The sequence below is a fragment of the Homalodisca vitripennis genome, chromosome X (genome assembly GCF_021130785.1).
Source record: "Homalodisca vitripennis isolate AUS2020 chromosome X, UT_GWSS_2.1, whole genome shotgun sequence".
Taxonomy (NCBI): domain Eukaryota; kingdom Metazoa; phylum Arthropoda; class Insecta; order Hemiptera; family Cicadellidae; genus Homalodisca; species Homalodisca vitripennis.
In genome coordinates, this window is record NC_060215.1 from 138,806,281 (window position 1) to 138,833,140 (window position 26,860).

Genomic DNA, 26,860 nt, shown 5'->3' on the forward strand with positions numbered 1-26,860 from the left:
CTTGAAATATTTAGTGGTCTACCACCAGTTACTCTAACATATGCAAACCACTTCCATAACTCAACTAGTACGTTTCGCATTCAATGGCTATTAAACACATTAAGGTAACACACATACGCAATTTGATTGCAATTAGTGTTTGAGTGCAGTGGTTAGATGCTTCGTTTATGCAACTACTAACTCCTTTATGCAACTAATTGAAGCCTGCGCTTCGGTTTACCTTTGCTCCATTGGAGTTTTTTGCTCTGGGAATTAGTGCTGGAGCAGAGAACCAATTTTAATTTCCCCCAAGAAAGAAACTCACTGTCAGCCACGTTATTGTAGTATTGGTGGAGGCCGAAATAGGCAGGTATCAAAAGGGTTAAAAATATGAAATGATCTTTTTTTGTCAGATGATATTTTTCTTAACATGACACATTTAAAACAAACCCATATAAAAGTAAATACATGTTAAAACAGCACAAGCTATCTTATACAGACCTGCCAAGTGGTGACTTTAATTATAGTTATGGCAATCAGTTTCAATTACGAAAAATTTAAGACGAGAAAAATTATCGTTTTGTATTTTTACCCTTTTATACTCTCCCATTTCGACCTTTACCAAGATTATCCGTCTGACGATTTATTTTCCTCTTAGGAAAAATTCCTCCATTGATTATAGAAATCGAGTTGTCAGCTTGTACAATGCAATTTCTTTTCTTGACTATATGGTCTATTTGTATTCACTCAAGTACATAGATGACCCTATTACCAAACAACGATTCCCATATCTTATTAGCCAATTAACTAAGACTACCGTCAAAATTAGGTAGAGAAACCAATTGGTAATACTTAACAATAAACTGCTAAGAACATAACATTACAAGACAAGAGGGGGTGAGCTTTTATCACTAAATCGAAGCCACAATTTGTTTCGACAATTCTCTATTTGAATACAGTTACTAATTAACACACACAAAAACCACACACCGAAATTAAAAATTATTGATATGCATATACATAATTTATTAATGAGCCTCTAAAACAAGGACTACTACCAATACACTGCGAATTAATTAATTATTGATGTATCCAGATTTAAAATTAACAGTCTCAATTAGAACGAGTTACCTAAGATTAAAACAACAACAAAACTAATGCAAGTAGTAGAAACAATTAACAAAACTATTTCTGCTAACTCTATTTTAAGTACAGCAAAATGTGTATATACTGATACATCGAACTGATTATTAAAGAAAGAGGATTTTTCCGGACATTTTGCCATCGTTCAGTGATACAAAAATTCAGTAACACTACGTTTCGTGACCTGCAATCTGATCTCTTCCTCGGCTGGATAACTAACCTAACATATAACTACAATCTAGATTAATGAAACAAATGTAATAATGTGTCATGTTAGTTATCCATTTGAGGAAGGGATCAGATTGCAAATCTCGAAACGTAGTGTAACTAATTTTTTTGTATAACTTTTTTGAGTAATTGTACACGATGGCAAATTACGGAAACATTCTGTTTCATTCAAAATTCTACGAACATAAAAATTTTTAAACAAAGAGCTGATTATGCAACCCAATAACATAGGTGCATTTTGATATGGAAATAGCCAAATTGAAAATGATGAAATAAGAAATAAAGATGGCAAAATCCGAATTGGCCTAAAAATAATAAAGTTATACAAAGCAAATCTATTCAGAGTTATTCTGTGTAGGAGCAGTCTTCTAATTAATCATTTATGCAATCCAGATCCGTAATTTAACTGATTTTGCGTCAATGACAATTAATCATCCCATTTCCTTGTACTCATCAACCGATTATACCGACGTTAAGTTTCAATCGAATTCAAAGTTGATTTGGGTTTTGCGTTAGATGCATTCAGTGATTAACAATCACTTTGAGACAGCAGATGTGCAAATGATGTCGTCATATGTTATTTTCGGAGGTGGCCCCCCACCTCTTGCTCCATACTAGTAATTATCTTTGACTATGCCTGGAGATACATAATCACCTCCAAGACACACAGACAGCGTGACTGTATCAATTTTGCATCAGGATGGTGCAATACATTTTCGGTTGGACTATATTTCACATATTTTTTCTAAAGACAAAAAATAGGAAAAAACTTTTATTGTTCCACGAGGAGAGATTCAAAGCAGAATTAGAGACATATTATAATCAAGCCCAAAGATAAACAGTCGAAGATAAGAATGTAAAGTTTTGCAGTAATCATATTAAGTATAACTGGAGGAAATGACATGTTTTTCATTTATACACAAATTTCCTTCAGACAAATTTCATAAAACAATGTCATTGTATTAAATTAAATCTTTTTTAAAAATATGACTTTAGGTAACTTATCACTTAAATTAAGTAATTAACACTTAAAAAGTCATAAATCAATAAAAAGCATAAAGTGGCTATGGTGGGAAGGGTTGATTTAATTAGAATGTTGAGTTTAGTTCCAATTCACCTTCCACTCAGTGCAGCGTCTGGTATCTGACTCTGCCACAGACTTGACTCCTGCAATCTGTGAGTGATCCAAAAAATTTATCTCATGCATCTTTTTTATCAGTTTGGATTCCCAGATTTTACCCAGTTGTAATCTAGATAAAGAGGTATTCTCATTGTCTCATCAGGTGTACCCTACAACTGAGTGCACTATGATGTTTCGGACACGATCTAAAAATATTACCCAGTGAATTAATTGACTTCAGATCCGCTGCATCAGGTCATAAAAGATCAAAATAGTGAATTATAAGATCTTCAGGGAGGGAAACTTTGGTAAATTATGTCACTGGCTGAGGCAAGTATATTACAGAGTACGTTAATATGACCATTTCAAGTGAACTCATGGTTAATGATTCTACGAACTTTCGTATATTGCATCATTCCGGTAGTCGTACCGGTTCAAAACCCGACGAAACATTGATAGCATGATTAAAATCGAATTATTTCGGCGGTCAGATTCCGTTATATGCCCCCAACGCTTAAACTTTTTTCAATGAACAATTCAACAAAAACAAACAAAAACTAAACTCTTTATTGAAAAAACACACAAAACTTGTTTTTATTCTTGATCAAATTCCGCCACCCAAAATGCGAGTGCCTCCGGCCATCAGCGCGGGCTTCTGCCCCGCGCTGATCTCAACGAAAGAAAAACATCCCTCGAGATAGTACCTATCAGTAAAATATCAAATTCTAGAGGGGCTGATCATAAATATAAATTGAATTGTAATGGAAAGGCAATTATGTACCGTGTAAAAAACTTAAATAATCATGTGATGCTGCGCGGCCTGCCGTAATCGGGATTCTCGAGAAAGATAAGATAACAGCGACAACAATACCGACCGCAATACCTGGAAATGCTTGTTGATTGATGGAATGTTACTTCTGTTACTCAAATACATCGTTTTATAACGTTCTAAGTTCATTGACAAAAGTTTTAAGCGTTGGGGGCATATCTGACCATTTCGGCTTCTCTATAGAGAGTGATCTTCAGTCAAAATATGTTAAATCGAGTGGTGAGTATACAGGCTTATGAGTTAAGTATGAAGATATATGACGAGAACGACTGCTTAATTTTGTTTCGGTAATTTGTTTTGTGAAGAATTGTTTTTAATTTTTGAGCAAACGTTTAGAAGAAAAACACTTTAGAATAATTAGAAAAAGATTAGGAGCATTTGTAATCAGGCTTAATAAAAACGGTGGAAGATAAGGATACGCTTTTATTACAGTACGTTTATAAAGTGTGTGGAGAGAATGCAATGTTTTTTTTTATATTTTTTTTCACTTACAAACAAAATTCAGTTCTTAGAGTTGTATTATATTTATAATCGCCACATTGGAATATTACCTTTATTTGAAAAAAATAATTTCCTCAGATAATTAATACACGTCATTCCCTGAAGATACAGTCTATAAGCATACTGTGAAAATTGCATCTTCGCTCGTCTATGGTTGATCACAAAATTGTCTACATATCCTACTTTAATGCCTGCATTTCGATGTAGAGGAATCAATTAACACCTTTTCTACTTTTTCTGCCATCAAGGAAGTTATCATAAAGATCCATGAGTAAATCAATAAATTTACGTAACTCACAGCACAACTGAATTATCATTTCATAATTCACAATTCAAATAACAGATTTACGAGTTTTTTTACTTAAAAATACTTTGAAGCAGTTACCTAATATTAATGCACTGGTAATTTATTTTACGAAGGCATATAATAAAATAAAGGGGTTTGTCAAAGTGTGTGGTGTTTGGGTTTCTAACTCCAAACCTATCAGCATTTCTGAATTCAATTTTACATTAGTTACCTAGGAAAGTAGTGTTATTCATGATGCCATAGTAATTTCCATAAATTCATATTTAGACTCAAATGGATAAGGTGTTAAATATCATTTGTATATCTTTTTCTACATGATTTTTCTTAGGTTAAAATATATTTAATGTCAATAATAATGGAAATATTCCATTGAATGCGGTTTTCAGTGGGAGCTAAATGTAATATTTGTTATTTATTTTTGTTAGATATATTTCTTAAAATAAAAGCCTAATAATACTGTAGACCTTACATTTGGCAATGCCCACACGGTTTCTTCACATATTTAAGGGTCTAAATAAAAGGCAATTATGAAGAGTGCGCGAACGGAAAAGCCAGGGGCTTAGTGGGTGCCATCGTCTACATGCACTGCACCGATATTCCCAATCATGAAAAAACTTCTTAATAATATTAATATGTAAAGTAAAATACATTCCCCCCTCTTCTTTATAACAGGAAAATCTAAACATAATACAATTAAGAGTACAAAAAATTAATATAAATACTTTTATGTAACGAATATTATACTTCAATGCTGGCAAAAAATTGTCAATAATATTAATATTTGAGACCCACGACCAAGAAAATTTCGCCATTTGGTTTTTAATTGTTTCAAGAAATAATTACATTGAACACAACTGAACAGTAAGCTATTTTAATAGTCTTTTCCCATTTCACATTTGAACAGTGAGCTATTTTAATAGTCTTTACAAATTACAACACTGAACAGTAAGCTATTTTAATAGTCCTTTCACATTAGACAATTGAACAGTAAGCTATTTTAATAGTCTTTTCACGATAGACAATTGAACAGTAAGCTATTTTAATAGTCTTTCACGATAGACAATTGAACATTAAGCTATTTTAATAGTCTTTTCACGATAGACAATTGAACAGTAAGCTATTTAAATAGTCTGTGGAACAACAGTTGAAAGAGCCGTTACACCTGCCTATGTGACAAAAGGAGTGTGTGCGCTGGGGAGGAAAGTGAGCTATAATTAGTCATATAATTAGCGAGTAAGATAGTCATTAGAGTATTAGTGAGCGACAACTAACCGATTCAGTAACTGTTAGACTGTGTGAGTTAAATATAGTATAGCTATGCTAATTACAGTGATTGAGTTGAATTCACAATGGGGACGTAGCTGTATTGGATGCAATAGTAAAATGATATACCAGACATGGTTGGTCAAACAATTTGGATTCAAAAGTTGAAAAGTATGAGAGCGCGTGGTTAAATTCAGGAAGTAAATTGGATTAGACAAATTTAGTGAGAGAGTAATTTGAAACTTCTGTGATAAATCAATTGTAGTCCATTAGTGATCCTGTGTTCCGGTGGGGGAAGTAGCTAAGTCCTTGACATAGTCAATATTCGTTTGTATCAGACAGTAAACTGTATAACTATAACGTGAGTCCATTAGTGATCCTGTGTCGGTAGGGGAAGTAGCTAAGTCATTGGCATAGTCAAATCCGGCTGCGTCAGACAGTATGTTAGTAAAAAACTGTATAACTATAACGTGAGTCCATTAGTGTTCCTGTGTCGGTAGGGGAAGTAGCTAAGTCATTGGCATAGTCAAATCCGGCTGCGTCAGACAGTATGTTAGTAAACAACTGTATAACTATAACGTGAGTCCATTAGTGTTCCTGTGTCGGTAGGGGAAGTAGCTAAGTCATTGGCATAGTCAAATCCGGCTGCGTCAGACAGTATGTTAGTAAACAACTGTATAACTATAACGTGAGTCCATTAGTGTTCCTGTGTCGGTAGGGGAAGTAGCTAAGTCATTGGCATAGTCAAATCCGGCTGCGTCAGACAGTATGTTAGTAAAAAACTGTATAACTATAACGTGAGTCCATTAGTGTTCCTGTGTCGGTAGGGGAAGTAGCTAAGTCATTGGCATAGTCAAATCCGGCTGCGTCAGACAGTATGTTAGTAAACAACTGTATAACTATAACGTGAGTCCATTAGTGTTCCTGTGTCGGTAGGGGAAGTAGCTAAGTCATTGGCATAGTCAAATCCGGCTGCGTCAGACAGTATGTTAGTAAACAACTGTATAACTGTAACGTGAGTCCATTAGTGTTCCTGTGTCGGTAGGGGAAGTAGCTAAGTCATTGGCATAGTCAAATCCGGCTGCGTCAGACAGTATGTTAATAAACAACTGTATAACTATAACGTGAGTCCATTAGTGATCCTGTGTCGGTAGGGGAAGTAGCTAAGTCATTGGCATAGTCAAATCCGGCTGCGTCAGACAGTATGTTAGTAAACAACTGTATAACTATAACGTGAGTCCATTAGTGTTCCTGTGTCGGTAGGGGAAGTAGCTAAGTCATTGGCATAGTCAAATCCGGCTGCGTCAGACAGTATGTTAGTAAACAACTGTATAACTATAACGTGAGTCCATTAGTGTTCCTGTGTCGGTAGGGGAAGTAGCTAAGTCATTGGCATAGTCAAATCCGGCTGCGTCAGACAGTATGTTAGTAAACAACTGTATAACTGTAACGTGAGTCCATTAGTGTTCCTGTGTCGGTAGGGGAAGTAGCTAAGTCATTGGCATAGTCAAATCCGGCTGCGTCAGACAGTATGTTAGTAAACAACTGTATAACTATAACGTGAGTCCATTAGTGATCCTGTGTCGGTAGGGGAAGTAGCTATTGGCATAGTCAAATCCGGCTGCGTCAGACAGTATGTTAGTAAGCAACTGTATAACTATAACGTGAGTCCATTAGTGATCCTGTGTCGGTAGGGGAAGTAGCTAAGTCATTGGCATAGTCAAATCCGGCTGCGTCAGACAGTATGTTAGTAAACAACTGTATAACTATAACGTGAGTCCATTAGTGATCCTGTGTTCCGGTAGGGGAAGTAGCTAAGTAACTGGTATAGTTAAAATCCAGAAATGCTTGTTGAGTACATTGGTGGAATTCAGACCGCTTCCTGACGATATCAGGTGGGATAGCACTCTTGGTAGGAAAGACACCAAGAATGGGAGGCTAGCTCTATTCTAACCTCTACAGATAAAGCGGAAAGAATAGGTATATCCCACTCGTTTAAGCTTGTTCCCACCCACTTCTACCGCCATGCTCCGCTATAAACCAGTCCTATATTGAAAGTGATCACTTTAATTCAACGTTTCCACTTTTGCAGTGAGTGATGTGCTGCTCCAGGTTATCCATGAGTAAATGACAACATTGACTTTTACTGTATCCAGTGTTGTTTCTCCAGCCAGGAATGAACCGTTCTTGGGATACGCTCTCCTCTAATCCTGTCCTGGAGATGGCGAGCTACACTGAATGTTAGGTAACAGTTCACCCAATCACAGAATTGGGGTGATTGGATGGATTATCCAAACATGTAAACCTCCCGCAGCTCTTTTCCATTGTTCCCTTGTTCCTCCTATAAACACACACATAGTTGCTCCATACAAAAACGTTGGTGTCGATTCACTCAATCAGTCAAGAATCACACTTTGCAGCCACAGATGACGTTATTCCACGGCAATTAATATAACGATAAAAGACAATGTTATCACAGCTGCACAAAATCAGTAGGTCAGACAACAATAGGTCGTATAACACAGTGTTAATGTGTCAAGTACTTATCGAGCCAGTTTTATTAACACAGCCCGAAACGATTCCGCAGTGCGAGCAAAGAATTGGTTAAGCTCCATTTCACATTTCGTTTAGTGCGAGGCGGCCCTTGGTGCATGGAGTCTGGAGTTGACGCGACGACCGTCTGAAGAGGTCCATAAAATGTTGGCGACAAAGACTTTCATTGTAGCTTTTGCATTGTTTCGGCATTAGACACAACAATGTTAAAAAGGAGCTCAGTCTGGTTGCCCAGCTGTAATCTAGATGAGGAGGTAATCTAGCTGTCTTATCAGGTGCACAGATGAGTGCTCTACGATGTTATAAACTCTAGATTCTCAAATATTAATTGGTTCCTAGTATATTAACTGGTTCCAACTCCGCTGCAGCGCGTCTTTCGGTCCGAGGTACCAACATCTCCGGGCTGGGATTACATATATCCGGAGTGTCGAAAGTCTGTTATTGGACTCGTGTGAGGATACCATGCCGAGAAACCCTCTCAGTGAGTCACCCAATTCCGGTACTTTATCAGGTAGTACGCCATGGATGTAAAGGTCAGCACGGAGATCTTGAAAAGTATACAATTTGCCTCAGGTTAACCGTTTCTGGTTATTCCGACCCGTCCCTTGACTCAGGTCTATGAAATACTCTATTTATCCTACAAGAACACAACACCTTATAGGAACGATGGTACATTCACAGGATCGGTTAATCTGAGATGAAAATGGTCAGGCTATTAAGGACAAAGCCAATAGTACATAGTCGTCTCTATCTAAAACTGACTGTTAAAAACTCAATAAACGTAGAACTGTAGTTTGCATACCTTGCGAATTTCGGGTGCCACCTCGACACAGTTCTGACACACCTCTGAATCATTGTCTAGGGCAGATTGAATGATCTCGAGGTTACCAGTAAAGTTTTAAACGACATAAAGGCTATTTTTCGGATAAAGTATCGGGTGTCAATATTTATGAAGACAGAGGCGTGAATCCTAGAGGAATTGTAATAGAACATGAGCGTCAGGCGGATGCCAATGCACAAAAGAGGATTGGTCAATCAATAGGAAGACCCTTTCTTGAGTAATCTAAGACCCTTGTAAAAGGAAAAACACCACGGAATATTCTTTGAACATCAATAGGATTGAAAAATATACTAGGATGAATTTCTAACAAAGGGATAACTACAACACAAAACATCCAAGCCCACCCAAAAATAAAATCGGCCTCGCCTAAAAGCCTAAGGCCAGTATTGCAGAGCCTATTCCTAATCTATTCCTCTAATTTTGTGAGACGTGATGAACCTACTTTGCAGAAGAACATAGTGAAGAAAGCAAAATGCAATACGATAGCTGAGATAAGGGCTGAAGTGGTGAAGTTCTCCTTTAGCATGTCACTTCACCGCATAACAGAGGTAAAGTGTCATTCGGCCTCATCGTGAAGCGGTCTTCATTGAGCCTGTGACCAGACTTGTTTAAGAAGATTCGTAGAACTTGAAACCAAAAGACTGAACAAAGAGGTTCCATGAGCCATGGGTGGATACATTACTCGTGGAATTCTCAACAGGGGCTCCAATTAATAACGTAACATTATCTCCTTTGAATAATTCGAAAGCGGTGCGAAAGGGAGTGGTGGCTGGACCGGTGGGGTAGTGAGCTGTCAGCCGGTCGGTCAGACATTGTACCCACACTTCCACTTGTTCCGGTTGGCACTGAGGGGAGTGTCAGAAGAAGCTAAGAAGTCACTAGGAGGGCCAGACACTTGGTGCGTACAGTGTTACGTCACTATCCAGTCACTTAGACCATCCTGGTATTACAGTGTTGTCCAGGATATTTACGGCACGTTCACCATGTTTGCGTAGTTAATGTATTGGAAGAAGAGACTGTACTAGATGCAATCCACTCGGTTTCAATAGATTATGGCGTTTATACGAGTTATTTAGTACTTCATGAATATTTATAGATAGTGGATTTAGGTCAATTATGTTGTTTATTATACCATAAACAACTGCAAGAAGCAATTTGTTTTTTTAAATGTTATAGAACAATAAAGACTCTTCTTGTGGAATAAACTTACGAAATTACAAAACAACAATTGATTCGTTTTAAATTTATTTAGTGACGAACCGAACCAAAAGAAAAATGTATTTATTTAAAAAAACACTATGGTGGTCGGAAATACACTTTGAACAGTATATCGGCCGGAATGAGGCAGGGTTTTAAGCGACACAATGATTATTCAGTGATTCGGTTAGGTTCTTTAATTTGATACTCTGCATATTAACATTGTACTTCTCTACTGTCATTTTGACCACCTCAGGTCAAAACCAGAGCCGATGGTACATTGGAGCCGATGTTTAATATGAAATGGAAACACAAATTATATCGAATATAATTCTACGTTATTTTAAAGAGAGATCAATCATACAAGATAAACAATACTTACGATTCTAAAAATAGCAGCGGGCATTTAGAATGGTTATCGAATAACCATCTTTAGATTCGGAAAACCCCAGTTTCGGAAACTAATATCAGGGTACTCTCGAGTAGTGAACTCCATGGCAGCCTACACTTAACTAAATTGAGCAGAGAAATAGTTTATTGGAGGTAGAAGTAATTCATGTGGACACTGGTCTTACAAAACAAGATAAGGAATGAATGTGCAATACTGGTGAAAGTGATAAGATAAGGAATTAAAACATTGATAAAGGATGTGACCATTAATCCGTAACTAGCATCCACAAATTATTTTAAACTGCTTTACTTTTTTGTAATATTCAATTCCTTCTTTTATGAGGCAGTTTTATAAAACATAAAAATTAAGTACAGTTGTTACTAAATTGTTTTAATCTTTTCGTAGGCTTGCATGTTTTTTTAATATTCAAACCGATAAAAGTAGGTAACCGAATACTTAACTATGGTCATATGGCATACCATTTTAAAGCCTATTAAATGGCAAAGTTTTTAATATCACTTGACACATTCTTGTGTACAGGGTGTGGTAAAAAGATGGGGTTCAATGATATTTAAGTTTTTCAGAAACTTAGCAACTTTACAATTTGAATCAACCTGAAGCTTAATTTTCTTTCTTACCGTTTGAACCGATAACTTTTTCAAATTGAAAATTTAACGGAGAATCTAAAAATGATGTAGATTGCTCACATATGTCTATACGTTGCTGATTTACGTACAAAAACACGGGTTTTTTTTAGAAAAATACTGAAAATAATTTATTTCACACCAATTTTTTGGAGTTAGACTTTTTTATAACCGCCATTGTATCACATTTACATTGCGTTATAACCCAAAACATTTTGTCACACCAAGAGCCACTCACCCTGTATATGTATATGTAAACGAATAAAATACTATATTTATATATTATACACTTTATATAGTGTAACCCCTATAATTCGTTGGATTCTACACCCACATCTTCAGGAAGCAAAATAAGAATATAAAAAGAACAAGAAACACAACAAACAAGAAGAACCACAAAAGTAAATACGCAACTTAAACATTCAAAGACCCATCTGCTATATCTATAATGTCACAGAAAGGAAATTTGGAAAAGTTACTTTTATCTTACATTGTATATATATATATATATATATATATATATATATATATATATATATATTACTGTATTTACATATATTATAGCTAATTTGGTCTTGGCCAAAAAACAAGTGCATGAATGGTTCTTACAGAATTTCCCTATAATTTACAAAAACACATTTGAAATATTTTAATTTTTTCTGTTTTTATAAAATTTTCTACAATTGTTCAAAAAACTATTGTAAATTGTAACATTTCAAATTAATGCCAACAATTGTTGTAAGTTTTCGAAAAACCACTTTCAATGGCCCCACGAGACACCAAATTTTCATAGCGAAAAAATGCATATGTGATTTTGAAGTATTTATTTCAAACTTGAAATATTTATATGAATTATATAAAAAAAAACTGTAGTAGCAGAGGACACTGGCCGCTGTACGCCATGCACCTCTGTTTCTATATTGCATCTTCATCGGTTAGGCGTTACGCTGTAATCGGTGAAGGGGCTAGCCTCAGATATACAATTGCCAATTTTCCATTTATTTATATATATATATATATATATATATATATATATATATATATTTTACAATTTAATATATTTTCAAAATTGTTCATGGTAGATTTGAAACATGACACTTCTAACGTAAAAATTACACATACGCACAAGTTAAATCTCTCGATGATAAAAACTAAATATAAAATACACCGTAAGTTTAGTTTTAAAATTGTTGTAATTTTTTTGTTCAATAATAGGTGAACTTGAGGATTATGGTTTTAATAACAAACAAATACGGCTATGTAAAACTTTTCATTCCCTTTGGCATAATTTCAAAACAGATAGATTAGACACTTTAAGTTCTTAAAATCGAGTTCATAACTCATTCTATTTAAGAGATTGGGTAACCGATGCTAAGGTTACAACATAGAACACTGCTCAGCTGTCAGTTCTAGTACAGCAGGTACACCGAATCTGTTTCTTAATCATTTCAATAAATATGTAAATGATTCTACTTCGAGTTCATAATCAGGTGTTGGATAAAGTATAAACACAAAATAAAAGTGGATACAGTTCATGCGCTCTTAGAACACTTTAAACTATGTTATATGTAGGGATTCGTGCATAATAGGCTCGGAGGTCTTGCACATAAGGGGTTGGGATAACTGATAAATATAATTTACTAGTAATATATTATAATATGGGAAATGGAGGACAAAAAAAGTACATCGAGAGACTTCTTTGTGTCATACATTTTGTTTATTAATAAAATAAAATAAAATCATTCTTATTATAATCTCCTATTGTCTTTCATTGGATATCAAGTATAATAACACATTTTTAATGCGAATCCTTGTTAATATTAAAATGTTTGGAACTTCTCTATTTGCCCCCCTCCCCCCAAATTTCACCTCACCGGAAGGTAGAGTGAGACTGATGCAGAGATATCTGACTTGAATTAGTTTTTATCATATTAGTGAATTAGTCGGAATCAGGCATTATACACCACTATAACTTCTATCCTCTCATAGTAAATAATATCCCTAATATTTTACTCCTGTTGCTCACAACTGCGGAGATACAAACTAATATTGTTCACCAAATTATTATAAATTCAATGATCTTAAAAAGAAATTTGAATTGTTTTTTAAATCTGTAAATATTTTAGGAATATGGACGTTTTCCTATCGTCTCGTTTGTGCTATTTTATATTACAAGTTACTAATCTCTGATGGCAGAAATTCTTAATTTGTACTAGTTTGCTAACGTTTCAGGAACGAACCGTTATTTTTGACAATTTTTAAGTCAATGGATGCTATGTCTGTATAGTTGTATTTAAATATAAGAGAGCTTCCTCCAAATGTTTATTTTAAAAAGCCCGTCACACATATTTGATAATGGCATACGCATTATCGGACTTGAGATTTCTTACTTAATTGTCTTGTACTACATCAAAGGCCAAAAATGAATTAGAACCTTACAAATTAATATCCGAAATTTTAAATGCCGTGAAAACTATGAAATATAGATGAAACATACATAGGATACCTAGTGTGGGAGTGCCGATGGCCGAGTGGTCTAAGACGTTGGACTTGGATCTGAGTTAAGCGCAGGTTCCAATCCTGTCTGACCGTTGCACTTTTTATCAGTACCATCGACCTTGTACTGTACCGGCTCTTCCCCTTGTTCTGTTTGATATGATCCTCGCACAGGCCAGTGGCCTATGAGGACGGACAGAATAAGGCTTAAAAGGGGATCGGCCTCTCCTTAAAAAAAGTAAAAAAAGTATTTTAAAAAGTTTGATTTGGGTTTTTTCTGTCGTCTTGGAAAAATTGAACACCTTCCAAGGACGCTGCAAGGTCACAAGTTTTGACATCCTTTTGAGGGAAAAGTCACCAATTTGGAACTTGGGAAACTCAACTTGGCAGTATTCACTTCAAAAACAAATGCAACGCAAAAATTATGTACCACTTTATTTTAACGCAATTTTTAATTACTAATTGTGAATTTTTACTGTTTCCAATTTACCTTATTAAACATTTCAATGGGTGTCCCTTTCTGCTGATGAGGTAACGAGCCTAATTTTAAAATTAACACAAAGTAGATTCCAATGAATCGTTATTTTATTTTCGATTGTACACACAATTCAACTATAATATACTCGCATGTAAACCCATGCGGTAAAAAGCAACCCGTTTTAATTTTTTAGTACATTGTTTTTGATTGCTGCTATGAAGTTTTATCGATGTTTCTCATACACGTTTGACGAAAAACTCTGTCAACATATGCGAACTGTAAAACGTGCCGTAACACAGGCAAGGCGGTTGCTAGTGGAGGAACTGCTGACTGAATATGCACACTACGAGTATTTCGCACTTTGAACCCAGATGTTGCCACCACAGCCCACGCCCGCCACATCGTCACTTTTGTCACGAGCTCTGTTTTTGTTGGAATAGCTTGCCACTTTCTATACACGTGTAGAAATCGTATGGGATCACTTATAACAGCATTATACCTATTCCGTCAGTGCCAGTGCTGTGATTGTATAATTAATCCAAACACCATTTCAGTGCCAAGATCTAGAATCTTGAGTTAAGCTCACCAGAAGGCACAGTGTCTGCTTAACGGGAGATTCAAGATTAATGCTTAACGAACTGACCAAATCAACATGACGAATATATATACCCATTTTGCACATTTCTATTTTGTGCTTTTTGTCTTGACAATAAAAAAATACTGAAGGTGAATAATTTTTTGTTGGGTTATACGAATCACCCTGTATTATGAAAGTTAAGAATATTCTCAAAGTGGGATACCTTTACCCACTTTGTCTATACCCGGATACCTTAAGATGGTAAAACTGATGTTTGGGTGGGGTATTTTTTCTGAGTTTTCTGACTACATAATAAGGGAAAACAGTTTGGTCACTCCACCACTATGTGCCGACACGCAAGCAGGACATTTAGGCAATTTCATGAACAGGTCTAATTAAGAAGGCGATGCCCCTTAATTCTACTTCGGTGTATATCAATCTTCATAGAATGATCAAAATAGCCTTTTCCGACTTTTCCTTTCATAAAAATGGCATTTTAATAGGGTGTGACTGAAATTTTGTAAAAACGTCAAAAACAACAAAATTATTCCAATCGAAATTATAATCGGTCATACAATCGAAAAACGATTGTACCACTTTTAGTTGTGCAATCGGCTTTTAGCTGGGTCAGTATTTTCCTTTACCACAGCTATGTCCTATAGACACAAAATATAACAACTCTTCTTTGAGGGATCAAAGAAATTTAAAGTTATAATTTGGGGTATTTTGCAATCATATATATATAGAAGAAAACTGCAATTATTGCATGTAAAATATTTCGCTGTTATTGCAACTTTCTCAAGTACACAAATATAAATAACACTTTATGAAAATAAACAAACAAAAGAAGAAACATCTGACAACGAACTTTCTCATATTTAAATAACAGTTTTGACATTCAAACAAATTTTTAATAGTTGTTTACTTTTAATAAAAGTTATGTCATATAATTTTGAATTTTGTACATTAACTAGACCAGAATCTAAGGATTCAAGTGGAAAACAGTTATTTAGTGAATGTTAAGTCTATATGGGTTTTTAGATTTTAATATGAGTAGATGTGCCAATTCATAATTCCTTATATTCAAACGATTCGAGAGATATTTTCACAAGGTTTAATTTTGTTTATAGCTTTGGGTTTATAGCAATACTCAAAGCTTTTGTTATGGTGAATAGCGTGTAAGGCTACTGGATTTTTTAAGCTTTGTGGTTTATTTAAAAACGATAACGGTCATTCTTACCCAGAAAAAATTGAGGTTTGCTCAGTGTAGTCCTTGGGAAAAAACCTACAGGTTAGCTGTTAAATTGCGTTGTTGGAGGTACAGTCCAATCTACAGCTATTAGATAAGTTTATTTATATAAAATATTAGAATATCTGCCTTCGGTCTTTGTTTTCAGCTTGTCATGACTACAAATTCGGCCACAAGTCTTATTTTAAATGCCTACAACTCCTCGTGGAATGGGCAAGCATATTTCTTATATGTTTCCTGCTTTTAGGAAATATACCAAGGTACCAAGTTACCTTGTAGGGACGTTGTTCTTAAATTTAAAAATAACCCATACAAAAACAGTTTTCAACAACCAAATAATGACCAGTTGCCGATGACAGATTAATTGTAGTGGATACCAAATAATTCTAGATGAACGTATTGCTACAAAAATTTATCATGTAAGAATGTTAAAACACAGCCTTCACCATAAGAATGTTATAACCAAACTGAGAATAGTCTGTCCCTCCTAGGCGGACCGTGGGGAGATCAGAAGAACCACCGTCTTCACGCAAGTTGACTGCCCATTAACAAACAATACCCAGAGACCGGTTCTTTACCCGCAGCATCAGACAGGCCACTACAACTTATAGTGTATTCATTTGCGTATCTATTGGTGCTAAGAGATATTGCATAATATTTCAGGACTTCAAAACTAAATGTTAGAGTTCCTCAAGATAAGTATGACCAAAAAGTTCAAGTTGCAAAACAAGGCAAAAGCCTAACCGGCCTTGAAAGAAGTGGGGGATCCACCCCCCCCCACAGTCACAACCTGCCTGCCTGCTGCAAATGCAAAATCCTCAACACCACCCTTTCTTAATACCTACAGTCTCTTTTGCTCGGCCTTACCTCGATGAAAAAGCAATGAGCTGAAATAGTAACAAATGCAGTTCTTTATGACCATCTGCCCCAACAGGTTTAGAGGAATTTATAATGTTTCACTATTTACTCTGCTTGATTGAAATATCACTAATTCACTTATAAGAGTGGTTACTAATGATAGTGTAGGAGTACGCCATACCACGTGTCGCGTCACAGTTGCTTCGCTACAGTTACGCGTTACAGTTACTCAGCTTCGCTAAGGTTGCATGCAAAATTTCAAATCTATGGCTCACCTTATTATCGAGATATCCTAGAGGCAGATAGATAGACAGACAAGTAATCATACAGAAAAAATTGATTCCAAATTTGTGCTCAGCAAAAATTCACGATTGGGCATTACAGAACTAATTTTCCTCTATGAGATTCAAGCAAAGTTTAAAGACTACGAATGGAATCTATCTCAGAATATTTTGCCACCTAATACAAATTTGTGTCCATTACGCCAGGTTTCATAGCAGTGGTCCAATAACAATAAAGTTCATGTGAGCTATGGAGAGTACTACAACGCAAAAGTACGCTGAAATGATATCTTGTCACTGACTTTTAATATTGACTTCCCACTCTAGTTTTTCTTTTACTCTCTGAATAAAAATGTCACACGTTAAAATCCCATACGGTTGTACTCAGTTTGCTTAAAAATGGATTTATTCTGTTATTTTACGTCGCCTTCATGGTTACCCATAAGACCAATGTAAAAATAGACGCTCAGCCAAATCCCATGGAGTGACATGCACCATCATCGAAGTCAGTGTTAATCATATAAAAATGAAGCTTCGTGCAAATTTTTCAGTGTACAGGTCAGTTCGTATTCGATACATCTGCGGACAGAGAGACAGACAGACAGACACAATGAAGTATTTTCCACCCTCTCGAGTGATAGGCTTCGCTAAAGCTCAGCCATTCAAGGCAACAAAATAAGTCAAAGCATATAATTTATCATAGCCTGTCCAATGAAGCATTTTTATACAGAGTATACTCTCTCAGGACTTCATAGACCTGAGACTTGCCAAAGACGCAGTGTAGCGGGTACGGTGGTTATCGCGAGATAACCGAATCAAGCAATGTCGAGCGTGGATGCTGCTTGGATGGGTGACCGCTGGGTGATCCTGTCCTTGCAAGCGGCCCGCCTGCCCGGCCATTGATGGTGGTTCGGAAGTCACTTTTAAGCCGTTGGTTCTCAGATTAAGGACGTCTTAGCCCTAATTTTACCTTTTAAAATAAGACATTACTTTACTCTGATGTAAATTTTGTACGGCTTAAATTAGGCTTAATATACTGTATTTAAGTAATATAGATTTAAATTTGTGTGTAAAAGAACGGGTACATATGCAACGAAGGGCCTTTTAGGTAATCAAAAGAATTCAAGGTTTAATGGATGGTATCCCAGATTCGCCTCCGAATTTTCGTGGTTAATTGTTGAAATTTAGATTTTAAATTATATAAATTATTTAACTGGTTATTATAACAGGGATTTGTCTTTTTTGTCCCTTTGGTACAAGCAAGACGTGTCCTAGATAGACAAAGATAACTAATAAAAAAGTGGGAAAAAATAAAAGTTGACTGAGGATGTGTGACCCCTGACCGCGGCGGTCACGTTTGCCCAAAAAAAAAAAACAACCTTGTCTAGGACGGAGGAAACCGAACCACACGGTAAGTTTCACTTTCGGTTTTTCGCGATTAGTTTCAATGCCTTTACGATGCCGGGATGAGGTCCCTGCCAGAAGCGGGAAGCAGCGAGTTGGTGGGGGGGGGGGGGGGGGTATAAAAGTAAGAGCGACTCCGAGTGCCGTGGTGGTGGGTTAGGGTAACGGTACGGGTGCGTTGACCGACACACCGAGCCTGCCTACTAACCCACCGGCCGGCGGGTCAACCACCGCCGCTGCCCGTTACCTCGGGATCCGTTAGAGGCACCGTACAGCGCCGCGTCATAGCCGTGCCGTAGTCGTGGGCCTGCGGTGCTGTCACTTGCGCAACTTCTCCGGGGGGGGGGACCCACACTCCCCACCACTGACAACCTGTACCGCTACTGCTATCAATTGAACCGCACAACACAGAGTCGTGGCAGCTCACTCAACTTCCTCTGTCCCTACCTCTTCTTGTCTTGCGGCCGATCAAAATCCGTTTCTGCTGATATAAATTTACGTTTACACGGTTCATTCCCGCTTTTTATGGCTATGATTCTCCCTAAGGGTGCCATCTGGTCCACTACTACTTCCGGATGCTGATGTTTCATTCATACAAACATATTTTCCCGTCTATTTTCAAACACAAGTAGCAGGGTATAAGGCGTTGGACACTGAGTCTGAGCTGAACATGGCTCACTATCAAATCTACTCGGACCAGGGTACTTTTCATCTAATTCTGTACCGGCCTTTCCCCATACTCTTCTTGTTAAGTTCCCCACGCATATCTGTAGTCTTTGGGGAACGGGCAAAATCAAATGGAGATCGGTCTACTTTTCTAAAAACAAGCGACTGACCTATTCCAAAGCGCTTGCTTGTTTTTATTTGGTACTGTCATTAATTATATTGATTTGAAATATTACCTTGGTGTTTTAATACTCAATTAAAATACAACATTAAAAGACTTAAATTTTGCCTATTTTCAAACCAATATGATTACAGAATCAACCTCACTACGCGTACCTGCTATGAATAGCCTGTTTTCCTTTGTTCACCCTATTCTGCCTATTCTTTATAATAGAATGTAAATATGTAATAGAGACTTGTAGACTCGCCAATCAGAAAAGAGGACGGATTTGAAGCCAAAGAGCAATCAATAAAATAACAAATTGAATGAGTACAAACAAAGTGTATTTTCAATACTTGTGGTCAAACAGAAACAAAAAAACATCATTAAAAGTTCCTGAACAATACAGTAGGTCACAAAGAATGAGCACTCTTATAAAAACGAAACTATTTTTGTATTAAAAATATTTATTTTAAGCCCAACCAGTAAAAATGGCTGTAGAATAATTATTGGTTGTTTTTTACATTCAGTTTGCACCCCTTATTGCATGTCGTACATCATTTTCACCATTATCGAGTCTATTAAAATAAATTGCTTTTACGGTTTTTTGGGAGTAAGATTGAGTAATAAATCTGATCCAAACATATCCCGGAACATTAGTTACTTATAACAAATCAAGTTATATGTCTTCTTTTGATTAATTCCACTGCTCTGATCAGTTCCAGAATAATTATAGACTCGTAATTAAATGCATAAAAAATGTTATTTTCATCGAAGCATTGAAGTTGGGGCACATTGTTTATTAGTGTTTACATGTCAAACAAATAGAGTTGACTGATTTGATATACGGGTACTTGTCCTATTTTTGACATACTATATTATCTAACACATTCTCCCCTTGTACCTTAAAACAACATCGAAGTACTTTTTAATGTTCTATATTGTTAGTTAAGTACGTACAGAATGTTTTTCTTCGTACGTGACATGAAAATTAGGGCTTAATTATAGGTATTGGCCGCTACTTTTTTGTGGTTTGAAATTAAATACAAATAATTTTTGATTCAGGGTTTGATCAGTTATAATCCTAATTATGTTAATTATTTTTATAATTCTTCTCCGCAATTTCAGAAATGCGATTAATGCATTATGTACCAATATAAATTTTACTTGTTAAAACTTTTTGAAACATACAGAATAGGGTGTCAGTTTTTAATATTGTTTCATAAAATGAACATCCTTTGCTTCCTCCTTAATTCAATGAAAGTAAGATTCGTCATATGTTTGAAACACAAAACACCCAAACTCTGAAACCATTTTTGGCCTCCATTTTTAAACGGATAGAGGAAGTCTATTTGTTTTTATATGCAATACGTTATAGAACTATTGAATTAACATTTAAAATATTGGGGAATGGAACGTTTTACTTCATCCATATGTAATACATAAAAATATGTGTTATATTATACATTTTTTTTATAACATGTAATACAGTTGATGCGTATTAAAAGATAAAACGTTTGCTGCTCCCAGCTTGTGTAAGCCTACCTTTAAAGTGGTCGAGCTCACCTATTTATTGACGGATTTTTTTGAAACAAGTGCCATTGGAATTCTAATACAATTCTTAAAATAGATGGTCTATATTAATTTTTTTATAACTATATTGGTTTTTTTGTTATTTGGCTTTAAAAATTTTTAAACAGACGCCATTTTTTTAATATTAAAAAAATAACACAATTATTTTGTTTCCTCTTATCTATTTAAAGCTATGTGCCAAATTTGGTTTTCTTAGCTTGACTATTTTTAGATATAATAATTATTTATAATAAATAAAAAAAATGGCGACTAACGTCTAAATGAGACATTTCTCGACCTATTTTTGTTTAAAACTGTGATTACCACCAATCACAGAAGTTTGTGACACCCTTTTGTGAAAACCCTGTATATGTTACATCAAGACTAAGGTGATGTTATTTTGATGTAAAATGTAATTGATGTGTTATCTGGAACATCAAATGTGTGCTTGCGTCACGTGGCAGGGAGGCGGTTGACGGCATATTTGCTGGAAGTGTGTTCCAGCGGGTGTTTGTTCTTGTATACAGGTCGATAACGCTGGAAATATTCACATACTTTAAAGTGTCAATAACCGCTCAGGCATTAATTGATTGAGTTCTGTATGGATACTAACAGGGTACGGAACAACTAAAACGGATGGTCACCAAAACACGAATTTCACGTTTTAATGCTATTCCGTGTAATTGGCTGAGCTTTAGCGAAGCCTTTCATTTGTGGATGCAGAAAATTTTCATTTCTGTCTGTTTATCCACATAATATAAAGAGAAAAAAATTGACCTACAGACTTGAAATTTTGCATGAACCTTCATTTCTATATGAGAAACACTGGGTTCGATTATTGTGCATGTCACTTAATGGAATTTGCCTGAGCGTTAGCGAATATCTTTACATCGGTCTTATGGTTACATTAGTATTATAGTGACGAGTAAACTCCTGAATACAAAATTTATAAACAAACTCGATACACCCAAGAGATTAAAAAAAAACGTGACTTATTAACACACGTAGCCTATGTACCCAACACACATACATTTATTTTATGGTAACTTCGTGTGTTGACTTTTATTGTTTAAACACTGATAAGGAACTCAATTTAACGAAAAAATCTGAATCTATCATGAGGAATATCATATGTCGAGATATATAACCAACATATCATAAGCGGACTTTAAATTTTGCATGCAACTTCATTTCATGAAACTACAAGAGTAAGTCCTATGATGAGTTACTATCGTGTCAGGTTCTTTTTATATTCTTATTATAAGCTATATATTTGAAAATTTGCATTTAACCTCAGTGAAAATAAACCTTCTACGACACGTGGTGTGGCGTTCTTCTACCTTCGAAACATAGGGTGGTAAGAAAACAGGATGAGGAAATGAAAATTAAGTACTAAGTGTAAAGGTTTGGTTACAACATGTTTTACTTCCGTTTCTCAATTCCGAAATGTTTTAACATCTTAAAGATTTATTCAAGAGAATCAATTATGAAAGTAAAAATGTAAGGGTATCCATGTAGTTATTTAAAATCGATTACCAGTGTTATAATATATAAATAAGTACATTTTGACCAAAGGTTAAAAACAAGTTTTATGGCCTAACTTTGGAAACACCCACATAATAACGTTATTAATGAGATATGCACATTTTTATCTTTACAATATATCCTACCAAATATAAAATACGCATAATGGCTTGTCTCGAAATATATAAAATATCCATCCCGTCCAATTGGTTTGCAAATGTCTGCCAATATCTAAGGCTATATAACAATTTTCGGAATTTAATTTCCTAGCGATAATATGAACCTATCCAAAGAGCAATTCTCCTCTCTCTTTGTAAGATTTTAATAAACGCTGCTAGCTTTCAAGCTATTACTTTGATGGCAATAAACGAGACAGTAAAAGACTAGATTCAGAGGTCTGAATGGACTGAACTCAGAATGCAGCTTAATTAAAATGTCACATAAGTATAGGAAAAGTAAAAGTCAATCATAGATTGATTATTTGATTTCGTCTATGGAACACAACTTGCAGGTAACGCAATTATGTGCAATACACATTACAGTTTCCAGTGAAATTATACAGGGTGTTCAGTAAAAGTGTTCCAATACTTTGGGATTTTGTTCTACACATAAAAATGAGCAAAAAAGTCCATATGAAGGTATGTACTAAAACGTTTAGTTTTCCGTCTGTCTGTCTGTCTGTATGTGTCTTTTATACAAAAATATATCTTTTGAACCAGTTAAGATAAAGTTATGAAACTTGAGAATCAAATTAAACTGTGGTAGACCTTCATTACAATAAAAACCCTTCTACCCGTTTCGAAATGGCGTATATTTCAAGTTTTTAAAGTCAAATAACAAAAAGAATCGGTATAGATATAAAAAATCCATATGATACCAACAATTTATTAATTTTTATACCAATTCCAACGGTACTCGTTTAAACAAAATGCGTGAATAAATAAGCGAGCTCGACCATTATAAAGTTCGGCCTGCAGAAGCTGGGAGCAGTGAACATTTTATCTTTTGATTGCATCAGCTGTTTTAAATAGGTTATACAAATTTTAAAATACCTACCTAAAATTTTGAAATTTTTATTAAAAAATCCAACTGTGCTTTTTTTAGCGAAATCCGTCCAAAAATAAGTGAGCACGACCACTTTAAAGACACGCTTGCACAAGCCAGGAGCGCCAAACATGTCACAGTTGAGAGGTATCAGTTATTGGTTGCTCCCGGCTTGTGCAAGCGTGTCTTTAAAGTGGTCGTGCTCGCTTATGCGTTAACTGATTTCGGCGAAAAAAGTACCGTTAGAATTGTAAAAGAAATAATTTGAATGTTGTAAAATTGTTATAACCCACTTAAACCGCTGATTCCTATCAAAAGACAAAAACAAAATGTTTGCTGCGCCTGACTTGTGCAAGCCTACCTATACAGTGATCGTCCTCGCTTATCCATTGACGGATTCTGTTGCAAAAATGTACAGTTGGAATAGGTATAAAAGATAATGAATAGTTACTGTCGTACAGAATGATTTTTAAAATTGTTTCTCTTATTTATCATTTATCGTTAAATAAATATTACAGTTACATTTATCATTACATTAACAGTTATAAACATATGTTCTAAATTTGATTTTGTGTGTGTGTGTGTGTGTGTGTGTGTGTGTGTGTGTGTGTGTGTGTGTGTGTGTGTGTGTGTGTGTGTGTGTGTGTTGCAGTGGAAATTTGCTGCTTTTACACAAAACTCTTCAGATGAAGAGACGAATTAAGGTTAAATAATACATATCATAACATAAAAGTATATTATCCAAATACAAATATCTACAATGTAAAAACAAATATCATTCAAATCTGAGGATTTCTGTGATATCAGAAACAATCTTCGTCACAGTGTTTATAAAAGTGAGGTGTTCCAAATAAAATATAACAATAAGCTAGGGCATGAGGTTTCACAATAATCTGAGTGTTTCCAAGAAAGTTAATAATGAAAAATCCCAAGAAACCAGGCGCAAGGAATTTACAAATTGAAAACATAAAACTGATCTTTTCGGTTTTTGACTTGGGGTTTACAAACATAATTTTTTAAAGAGGCGGTTTAAGCCTTGTTCTACCCATCCTGATGTGCCAGGATCTTATCGAACAGAATAAGGAGGAGAGTCGATACAGTACAAGGTCGATGGTACTGATAAAAAGTGCTACGGTCACAGACAGGATTAGAACCTCCACTATCTCTAACTCAGATCCAAATCCGACGTCTTAGACCACTCGGCGATCAACACTTCCACAATAATGATCTAGTATAAGAAATTTCACAGCGTTCCATGAGTGCTCACAAAAGTTAAGAATTGTCTGTAAAAACACATGGAAACTAACTCAATGTCTTGTATAAAATTGGAGGCCAAATTCTGTTAGCTACCCACACAGCTTTCAGGTTTTCTGTAGACAAATAACGATCTAGGACAATGTGATACATTATTCCAAAAAGAATCAGTTTTATGGCGCCATCAAGGAAAACTATTAAACGTCTTGTACCTATAAAAATAACGAACGTACAATTGGTTAGACGGACTGCATTGGTTTGGAACTGCAACTTTTCCTTATAGAATACACGTATATAAATTAGTGTATAATATTTAATATCTCAAATTCCTTATAAGAAATGTGTATTAGAATTGTATTTTGTTACATGGCAGGCACTATCTCAAGCGATCTTTTTCGTTGTAGTCACAATCAGTGGAGTCAATTGACTGTTTTTTTATATTTTTTATTTATTTATTTATTTTTTTTTAATTACCATTTCAGTATTTCTAGATCGTAATATATAATAAAAAGAAGTTTAAGCTTTATAGGATAAAACTTAATTTGACCGAAATTGTTATGACGTTATTTTTGAAATTGAACTTATAAAACATCAAAGAAAACGTAAACTTAAGTAGTTCTTACGGCAATATTGAGACGAACAGTGCGTCGAGCAAAACTGTCAGACACACTATATGTATTAAAAATTTGATGCAGTTCCCAACTTTACATAGACGAATATAAAAATTCATGCTATAATATACAAGGTGTCAATTAAGTCTGGAACCTCTTTTTTTAATTTTTGAACCATAATAGAAAGAAATACCAAAGTTCACACGTGCTTACTGGTAATAGTAACACACACATCTGCCCAATTACCGACCGGATAATCCCTTTGGGGGATGGTCCACAAAGAGTCGGACAAAATTCTTAAATAGCAGCATAGGTCAAGTTTGGTATCAAATTAAAGGTCTTACTTAGCAGAGTACAATGCCGCAAACCGGACTTCAAAAGGTGGATTCATTCAGTAGTTATAGCTATTTGATTTTTAAAACAATTGAACAATGTAAATTATTAAGTATTACAAGTAAACACCAATTTTTAAGTACCTGTGATCAAAGTAAGTGTTCAAAATGTTCCCCTCCCATCATCTGACAATGTAGTAATCGAAGCCAGGAATCAATAATTATTACCAATAACACAACTACTGTTAGAATGTGAAAGTGGCAGATTGAGTCATACACAGCATCCACAGAAACTTAACGTTTGGGCAGGTATTATAGGAAATCAAATTATGGGCCCATTATTTATCAATGGTAATTTAAATGGTGACTCGTATCTAGCAATGCTCCAAAATGAGATAATTCCTGCACTACAAGCTGCTCTTGGTCGACAATTTCAAAGAATTTATTTCCAACAAGATGGCGCGCCACCACACTTTGCTCTCCTTGTTAGAGAATACTTGGATACAATATTCCTTCACAGATGGATTGGAAGACGTGGTGTAGTAGAGTGGCCTGCTCGTTCCCCTGATTTATCTCCGCTGGATTTTTTTCTTTGGGGATACATCAAAGATAAAGTTTATCGTACTAAGCCTCGAGATTTGGCGCACCTAAGAAATCTCATAGTCCAAGAAGCTCAAGATATTCCTCGTGACTACCTTCAAAATGCAGTGGATGGCTTTTACAACCGCCCTAGGACATTGCCAGACGATGATAGGGGAACATTTTGAACACTTACTTTGATCACAGGTACTTAAAAATTGGTGTTTACTTGTAATACTTAATAATTTACACTTGACCTATGCTGCTATTTAAGAATTTTGTCCGACTCCTTGTGGACCGTCCCCGAAAGGGATTATCCGGTCGGTAATTGGGCAGATATGTGCGTTACTATCACCAGTAAGCACGTGTGAACTTTGGTATTTTTCGATATTGTGGTTTAAAAATTAAAAAAGAGGTTCCAGACTTAATTGACACCCTGTATAAGAAACAATGCGATACTCAACATATGTAGCTCCGGCATTTAAAGGCATAGAAAGATAGCTAAAACCCATTGTTGATGAAACGATGAAATATTTTGGCTTGCAGCGTTGAAAGGATTTTGGAAATCAAGTTTGTTTCAAGATCAAAATTAAAAATTTACTGCCCGATATGAAACTGAAAACTAACACTCATAGGAAATAGTAATAGAGTATTATATTTGGGCCGATTTAGGCCCAAACGGGATATTGCTGAAGAAGATATGATGTGTATTTACTATCCTCTTTTGTGTGAAAGATCCAACGTAAGCTTTCAATGTTCATAACTAAATATACGGATTT

The 26,860-nt window shown here is 35.4% G+C and overlaps 1 protein-coding gene across 3 annotated transcripts in view; it reads right to left on the minus strand.

Annotated features, from left to right (window-relative positions):
* Positions 1-26,860, minus strand: part of LOC124369905 (probable nuclear hormone receptor HR3) — a 251,296-nt gene that overhangs the window by 170,601 nt on the left and 53,835 nt on the right. Inside the window, exon 1 of one of the 3 annotated variants that reach the window (XM_046828073.1) lies at positions 10,344-10,422. The exons of the other annotated variants lie outside the window; for them this stretch is intronic. The gene's annotated coding sequence lies outside the window, so the exon portion shown is untranslated. Of the gene's footprint in view, positions 1-10,343; positions 10,423-26,860 lie in introns of those variants that run through there. 3 annotated transcript variants of the gene reach the window in all.